This window comes from Ochotona curzoniae, unplaced genomic scaffold (assembly GCF_017591425.1).
Source record: "Ochotona curzoniae isolate NIBS_2020 unplaced genomic scaffold, NIBS_Ocur_1.0 patch264, whole genome shotgun sequence".
NCBI classification, from domain to species: Eukaryota; Metazoa; Chordata; class Mammalia; order Lagomorpha; family Ochotonidae; genus Ochotona; species Ochotona curzoniae.
This window is the reverse complement of record NW_024466822.1, coordinates 1-9,138: the sequence shown is the minus strand read 5'-3', so window position 1 is coordinate 9,138 and position 9,138 is coordinate 1. Positions and strand designations below refer to the sequence as shown.

The following is a 9,138-nucleotide window of genomic DNA, read 5'->3' as shown; positions in this document are numbered from 1 at the left end:
CATAAAACTTAAAACTTTATACTCAGAGGTTCAACTCTGCTTCTTAATATGTTCCTGGCCAATATTATCTTTTTAATTCTCCCCGTACTTTTAGCCATAGCATTTCTCACCCTAGTTGAACGAAAAATTCTAATCTACATGCAACTCCATAAGGGCTCTAATTCCATCGGCCCATATGGACTCCTTCCTCTGGGGTTTACTGATCAGTGTGATCATTTTAAATTCATCTAGTAATCCCTCTAGGAGATTTTACCTTATATTTTTTCATGACGTTTCATGATTGTTGTTGGTTTCAAATGAAACTGCAAATCTGACATGTTTTAATGTGAACACTGTTTAATGTGAACATGTTTGTTCATGCTTTTTTTTTTATTTTTGGTCTTGTTTTTCTGTCTGAAGGTCTTGAAAAAAGAAAGTCCTTGGCCCTGTTTTGTCTTCAGATCATCTCCCTCCCACACACAACCGTTCTTTAATGTTCATTTCAATCAAGATGCTGACCAAGTCAATTGTAAGTTCAGATGCATTGGCCTTATCTCTGCATATCATACAACTGGCAGTACATTTTTGTGCAAAAAATTTGGAATTATTCTGGGAGAGTCTTCCATTAAGGTTAACTGTTCTTATCAGGAGATGTAGGGAAAGTCATGGTTTGAAGTGTCAGGAAATATTAGCTATTTCTTTTGTACATGTATGTACCTAGGAGCTTTGTAACAAGATGTGTTAAATAATAATGTTTAAAGTATTCTCCTTTTTACTATTTTAAACTTAAAACTGTGCTTTAACCCCATTTCCGAAGACTAAAGAATAATTTATAATGCTGAAAAAAAAAATAAACCACAATGGGACAGAAATGGTGCCATTTGAGATGGATATAATACAGAGAGAGCAGTTGCCCAGTGGGTTTTCAGCAGTAGAAAAGAAAGAACCAAAAAAAAAAAATGTTCCTTGTCACTCCCTGTGGAAAAAATGTTGGATTTTCACACTAACTCCCTTGTCTGCTCGTACAAAGACACAGAAACATCAAACACAGGTGTCCAGCATTTGGCCAGAACTAGAAAGGGCCAGGACACCATGATGTGCAGGCCACACCCACGAAGGCAGGTCAGAAACCTACCCAACTCCCCCTTTTACCACCACCACCTGCTTCATTCCCAAGAAGATTCCCAAGAAATGGGACATGAGCACCCAGTCCCTTCCCAGGTCTCTCTTCTCCATTGAAAAAAAAATCACTTGAAGACAGCTTCCATAGGAAACTGGCCAGGATTCTTGAGAAATGGTCCAAGAATTAAATGAGTGTAGCCTGCACTTAAAAGAAAGGAGAAAAGTAACCACGCATGGAATAGAAGATGGCAGGAACCAGGACAAGAAGGTGGAACCTATTGCCACCAAGAAAGCCAGAAAGTATTCTTCCCAGGAAGAGGCCGGAGCTGCAGCGAGCCTGGCACATGGAACCTTCCCTTTTAACCCCCAACCATCCTCTGCCATTCTTAACCCACCCAACCCCAAAAACACCACATGTCTCTACAATCCAGGTGTTTGTTCATCTTGAACGCAGCTTCAAAACCGAAAATACAGACAGAAGCATTGCCCAGGCCAAAGAGGTTGGCAGAGCTGCAAATGTGCCAGCGCTCAGGTTTCATGGAGCCCTCACAGCCCACTGCCATTCAAGTCCCAACGGAGGGTGTCCTGTGCCACCTGGGGGCTCTGACAGCAGGGGAACTGGGTGCAGCAGTAGTCCCTGAGCTCCCTATTGAACAGGAAGCACAAGACAGGGTTAATGCTGGCCTGAAGAAGGTGAGCCCCACGAGGCCATCAGGTAGGCCTGGGGGACAGGGCTTCACCAGGACCAGCAGGTAGCTGGCCACAAAGTAGGGGCCCCAGAGAAGCATGAAGCGCAGCGTGATGGCTTAGAACATCCTGCAGAGCCACTTCTCAGTCTTGAACTCCTCCAGCACAAGCAAGAAGTGGATGCCACGGCCAGACTCCGCCACCAGGATGCCCACGAGCACGGGTGGTGTAGGTCCAATGCCAAAGTCTGTCTTCCAGTTGGCAGCTGCCTGGCCAGTGGTACCAGGCTGTGGTAAGTCCAGACGTGAGTTACAGCGGGTACTAGGCTCTCTGGCCTCATCTTACGGCGGTCATGAATGAAGAAGTGCAGGCAGAGTGAAATGAGATTTGTGGCACCCACCACTGTCCTGAAAAACAGCAGGATGCCAAGCACCAACGATGCCATTGGGCCACTGCTCCAGAGCACACAGTGTGTCATCCTAGTTGCCGCCTGCTCTAGTAAAGGTAGGAAGGCCTTGGCTAGTGCCAGTGCCCAGGAGGTGCACACCAGCATAGTGGTACACGGCCAGCCAGCCAGGCGCTCAGCTTAGAAGTGGTGGTGTTTCATGCCCAGGTAGCGGGTGACACCCATGCTGAGCAGTAGGAAAGCCGCATGGAAGTAGAAGAATCCAATGAGGAAGGAAAGCAGCCTGGTGCCAGTGTGTCCAGCAGCGCCCCCTTGGCAGCCACAGCCCTGCATGCAGCAAGCACAACTGCCAGGAGGCAGGTGAGCATGCCCAGCCTGTCTGCCAGTCACAGGTCCAGCAGCAGGCAGTATGGGGTGTGGTGCAGGCTGCGCTTCTGCATGAGCAGCAGCGCGAACAGCACATGGCCCCACAGGCTCGTGCACAGCAGCAGGCTGAGCGTGGCCAGCTTGAGGCCCAGTACAGTTGCCACTGATCCTTTAGCTTGGCCTTGCAATCATGGCCTCTCCTGGTATGTGTAACACACTGGGGTAACCCCGACCTTGCAGCTCTCTCTGGCTGCCCAGCCTACACTCAGGTGCTTCTGCCACTGCTGCTGGGCGGGCCCTGGGAGAGCTCCCAGCCTTAGCACCCTGCATGCTCCTTCTCTTCCTCCATGCTGCTGCCACTATTGCAGCAGCAGAGCCCCATCACCTCTGCCAGAGTGTGCAGAATGCCACCCAACACCATACTGTTCTTACCATCTTCATGTTGTAGTTTTTTTTTTTTTTTGAAGATTGCAAATTCAGCATGACAGAGAGGAGGAAAGACAGGAAGATTTTCCATCCAATGATTCATTGCCCAAGTAACCTCAATGGCCATAGCATGCTTGTCCGAAGCCAAGAGCTTATTAAGGGTCTGCCATGGGCCAGGCGCCATGGTCTAGAGGCTAAAGTCCTGGCCTTGAACTCTCCAGGATCCCATATGGGCACCAGTTCTAATCCCAGCAGCTCTACTTCCCATCCATTTCCCTGCCTGTAGCCTGGGAAAGCAGTTGAGGACGGCCCAAAGCCTGGGGATCCTGCACCCATGTGGGAGACCTGGAAGAAATTCCTGGCTCCTGGCTTTGGATTGGCACAATACTAGCAGTTGTGCTCACTTGGGGAGTGAATCATCATTAAAAGCACATGCAAGGCCAGCACTTTAGCTGCTAGACCACTGCGCTGGACCCTCACTTTGTAATCTTTACCATCATTTCCATAGGCTTAGACTTACGGGTAGGCCTTAGGCTTTAGGCTTATACTTACAGGTGGGCCTTAGACCATAGGCTTACTCTCAGGCTTTAGGGTTATGGGTAGGCATTATGCCTTAGGCTAAGGCTTCAGTTGATGTGTAGGCCTTAAGTCTTAGGCTTAAGTTTATGTGTAGAGTTTAGTCCACAGTCTTCGGCTTAGGCTTAAGGTTAGGCCTTAGGCTGTAGGCTTAGGTTTACACTTATGGCTAGGCCTTAAGCCTTAAGCTTTGAATTGTAAGTAGGCTTTAGACCTTAGGCCTTTGGCTTAGGTTTAGGTTTAGGATTAGCCTTGCAGGTAGGCCTTAGGCTTTGGGGGAGGAATTAGGTTTTATCCTTAGTCTTAGAATTATGGGTAGGCCTTAGACCTTAGGCTTATTCATGGGCCTTTGTCCTTAAACCTTAGGCTTAGGTTTAGGGGTAGGCCTTGGGATTTAGACTTAGCCTTTGTTTTAGGCTTACTCATAGGCCTTTGGCCTTAATCCACAGGCTTAGGCTTACTTGTAGGCCTTAGGCCTTAGCCTTAGACTTCAGCTTAGAGGTAGGCCTTAGACCTTAGGCTTAGATGTATATGTAGGCTTTAGGCCTAGGCTTAGGCTTATGGGTAAGCTTTAGGCCTTTTGTCAGGCTTATGTTTATGGGTAAGCCTTAGGTTAGGCTTCAGGTTAGGCTTAGGTTTACAGTAGGCCTTAGACTTAGTTTTAGCATTAGGCTTATAGGTAGACCTTTGGTGTTAGGCTTAGGCTGAGCACCTGGGGGAGCGGCCACCTTCTCCTGGCCATCCCTTGGCTGAGGGGCTTATTGTGGGTCACTCCAACTTGGCTGCAGCTCCCACTGCTTTGTGTGAGGGCTGAGTGTATGCTGCTTAAAATCAGACTGGACTGCAACACCCATTGGTTCCAGTGGAAGACAGGGCTGGAAATAGAACCGACACAACCACCAGCATGTCCATAAGCTGACTGGGGCAATGGAATCAGATTGTCCCCATATTGGCAGGCACACAGAAGAATTTGGACTGGGTATCACCTCAGACAAATTTTTTTTTTTTTTTTTTTTTTTTTGTGTGCTCTCCCCAATCGAACTCCCGGACTCGGAACTCTAACCATGAAGCAAAGTACAGGTTCCATGTTCTGCCATGGAGTGCAAGTGCCAGAGCCGAGACTCCTCAGAGGCTCAGACGGAGCAGTAGAAAGCACAACCAGGTGCACATGAAGATATGGCAGTCTTTCAGAACCTGCAAGAGGACTTCTGGTACCACAACATGGGATGGAGGACAGAACAAATCATTTAACCACCCCAACCATGTGTTGGCAGTGAAAATCTGGGCAAACAGAGACTCTAAGGTGGACTATGTCAACCAGTGGATTATAGTGACCTCATCTTGCTTGAAATGGCAAGATTGGCAGCAATTCATAACTGTTGAACTATTGAAAAAACTGGAGCAAGCCCCTTGGAGCATGCCCCACATCAGGGACCTGGGATGGGTGGGAGACTGGGTGGGGCTTCTCCCTTTTTCTCCCCCTTTACCCCTGATACAGGAAAAATAAATGTGGAAATAAGAGTCTTATAAACATCCCTGTAGCCTTTGAATCTTTGTGCCCTAGTTAACCATATAAAGATTGTCCAAAATTAAGAAAAAAAAAAAAAAAAAATAAAATAAAATAAAAATCACTAGCTGTTAAAAAAAAAAAAAAGACCCTGCCTGGACTGGACATGACAGTGACCGAAGTCCCTGCATGGACACGAACCCAGGAGCTGGGGACAAGCATTAGCATGACCCAAGAATGTGGTTCCTGAGTGGACACAATCTGAACACAGGAGACAGAGGTGGACACAATCGAGGAGGTGGGCCAGACATGGACATGGCACAGGAGTTCAGGCCCTTCATGGACACGACCTGGGCAGTGGGCCAGGAGCCTCTGGACACTGTGCATGCGGGGCGCCAGTGAGCCCAGAGCCCAGCCTGGACCCAGATCATCTACCACCCACCAACCTGCTGGTGGCCATGGCACTTGCTCAGCCTGCCCCCTGGCCTCCCGCTCCCTCAGGCTGAGTCTGCCGGGTCTTCAGACTGGACAATGGCCCCACCACCTTGGCCTCCTACCTGCTGGCCTGGGAGACCATAAACTGTCCACTCCATGACTCCTGCCTTGGAAGTGACCTAGGTCAGGCTGCAGTGGAGAGTGTGCCCCCTGGAGGCCTGGGGGAGAGGTGCAGGACTCCGAGATGTCCCTGAGGACCCTGTTTTCTTTATTTTCATTACAAAGTCAGATATACAGAGAGGAGGAGAGACAGAGAAGATGATTTTCTGTCCGATATTTCACTCCCCAAGTGACCTGAACAGCCAGTGCTGCGCAGATCCAAAGCCAGGAGCCAGGAACTTCCTCCAGGTCTCCCACATGGGTGCAGGGTCCCATCTTCAGGCTGTCCTCAACTGCTTTTCCAGGCAACAAGCAGGGAGCTGAATGGGAATCGGGGCCACCAGGATTGGAACCAGTGCCAATATGGGATCCTGGTGCGTGAAAGGCGAGAACTATAACCTCTATGCTATCACGCTGGGCCCAGAAGTATTGTGGCAGGTGTCTGAAAGGTTCCTGCAAGAAGAAATGGCCATGGGCTTGCTTTAGCAAATAGCCCACCTTGAAGCATATTTTGGGTTTTTCAATTTTTAGCCTGTGGCCCATATAAGTATTTTTAGATCTATGAGGTTATAGGTTTGTCTAAATGTATATTAACCAGACCAGAGAAAATTTTCTTCTTGGTTAATGAACTGGAAGACTCTTTTGAAGGGGGACTGCTAATCTGTCAGCAACTCCTCCCTTCTTCCCTGCAGGAACCCCATTTTTAATCATCTTCCCTGGCACTTAGCATTTCTGCTTTCAGAATTGCCTTCATCTCCCAGGTGTTCCTAGTGATCACCTGACCTTGATGGCCAAAGGCTGTTCTGTGACCAGAGCACTGGTGAATGGATTCAGTTATCCCATTGTCCATTCCAGGACTCACTCCCAGATTAAGACTATGTCAAGAATTAGAGGACAAATCTGTGTTCCAGCTCTTACTTTTCCTGAGAGAGGGCATGCTGCTTCTGTACTGGCTGTTTGCAGAAGCAGAGCTGATGGTGACTTAGGAATGGTAGCATTCCATCTGGGGTGCACAGTACCCTAAGGAAGGGGTTTGTGTTGCGGAGTGCAAGAACAATAACACTGACCCAAGTGTAGGATGTTAGAAGAGTCTTGATTTCCCAAGCTTGGTGACAGCAGCTCCTGCTACACTCCAGCAGCCACTTCACCAAGCCACTAAAGTCAGGCTTTTTAAGCTTTCCTCCTCAGGTCAGACTGAGAGCAATGCAGGAGAAACAAAGTTTCAGGCCAGCAGGGAGTTACCAGAGCCCAAAGTTACAATGCAGTAACCTACAGGAGGCAGGAGGCGCCAGGTTTCTGGGCCCTGTGCACTGTCAATTAACCTGATGAGCAGGTGCCATCAGTGGTGTCGCCCCATTACAGTTTGCTTACTGTGCCTTCAGTGGACTTGGGCCTGTACACCTACTCATTAGTGTGTCTGATTTAGGGTCTCTGGATACATTAGTGCAGGTTAGAACTCATCTGTCCAATGCCAGCCTTGCTCAGAGAATTGCCTGGTTGGCTGCCAACTCTTGCTTCAGGGGTTGTCCTTCAGGAATCCAGATGCATGTGAACTTGGAGTTTGGTGTTTATTTATTTATTTATTTATTTTGTGCTTGGGCAGGCAGCTATGTGTGGAAATTGCTTTGACATATGAAGGAGTTGTGAGATCCTAACATGTAACAGAGTGTGAATTTCCCAAGATGAGTTGGGGTTCCTAACTAACGCCACTGGGAGAGGAACTCAAATCCTTTTGTTCCTCAGACTTTCTCACCAAACTCTCCACTTTCTGTTTTTCTAATATCTGCAAACTCCACCTACTTAGGATGCCGTCAGCACCTTAGTAGAGGGACAAACGTGATGATTTCAGAGCAGAAAGAGGCCAAAATACTGCAGCGTTGAGGAGGCTGGATTTAGACAAGTGATGTTTATACACACATCCAAATTAGAAGAGAAAACATATTTTCTTAGATTTCAAACACTAAACTTGATGTAAAGCAAAAATAAAAACAAACAAAAAAAAAACCTGCTACAAAATTGAATGCAAAACAACAGAAAAACAAAACATGAGAAACAAGATTGAAAGCATTGACACGATCCAGGATGAGCTGAGCCACTGATGAGCAAAGCCGGCATTCTTCACCATGAAGCCGGGATAGTCACAGTGTGCTAAATCCCACTGCCCGACAGTCAATACAAAGAAAGGCCTGAAAATCCCAGGAAGCAAGACACTGTTCCCCACATGCAGAAGAATGATTGGTGAGTGCATTCAGCTCCATGAATGTGAGAGATAATAGGCAGAATTGGACACAGTAATAGCTAAACCAGTAGGTACAACTGTTTCATAGAAAGTAGACATGTAATGAAACAGAAACTTAGAAACAGACTAACCTGGGCTGTCGGGCTGTTGGCTGTCCCAGTAGCCTAGAAAGAGCTAAAGTCCTTGCCTTGAAAGCACCTAGATACTAGATGGGCGCCGATTCTAATTCCAGTGGCTCCACTTCCCATCCAGCTCCCTGCTTGTGGCCTGGAAAAGCAGTCAACCATGGCCCAAAGCCCTGGGACCCTGCAACCACATGGGAGACCTGTAAGAGGGTACTGGCACCTGTCTTCTGATCAGCTCAGCTCAGGCCATTGCAAACACTTGAGGAGTGAATCAATGGCTGAAAATTCTTCCACTCTGTCTTTCCTCCTCTGACTATATCTGACATTCCAAAGAAAATAAATCAATCTTACAAAAAAAATAAAAGAAAGAAACACAGACTTGACATGAAGAGTTCCCTGGAAGCGATTAACTCAAATTAGAGTTTGGAAAAGATATGTGAACTTTAACAGGGAAGCTTTAAGAATGTTGCTTGTGGCTACTGTCCTCATCTTGCACACACCAGGATCCCATATGGGTGCCAGTTCTAATCCTGGTGGCCCTGCTTCCCATCCAGCTCCCTGCCTGTGGCCTGGGAAATCAGTTGAGGGCAGTCCAAAGCCTTGGGACTCTGCATCCATGTGGGAGACCCGAAAAGGCCCCTGAAGCCTGGTTTGGATGGGCACAGCTCCAGCAGTTTTGGCCACTTGGGTGGGGGGTTGAGTCAATGGATGCAAGATCTCCCTCTCTGTCTCTCCTCTCTGTAAATATGACTTTCCAATAAATTTTTTTTTTAAAAAAGGAAAAAAACAATGTGGAGCATTGTTTCCTGGGGAACATCAAGAGAGCAATATAACCCCGAGAAGGAATACAAACCCAAGAAGGAAGCAAATGTGAGATGAAAATATATTATTTTTGGAGTTTCAATGGCTGCCAAATCCTAAAATTTGAGGATAATTTTAAATCTACAGGATGAAAATACTCAATAAATTCCTAGTTCATCTCTCTCTTTCTCCCTCCCTCTCTCTCATACACACAAACACACACCATACAGAAAAACAAAAAGTCACATATTATTACAATTACCTAAAGTCAACAGTGACAAACTTTAATAAGGGCAAGTATTTGACAAAA

The 9,138-nt window shown here is 47.2% G+C and overlaps 1 pseudogene; it reads right to left on the bottom strand.

Moving 5' to 3' along the window:
* Positions 1-1,647: 1,647 nt before the first annotated feature.
* Positions 1,648-2,741, bottom strand: LOC121166944 (annotated as a pseudogene).
* Positions 2,742-9,138: the final 6,397 nt, after the last annotated feature.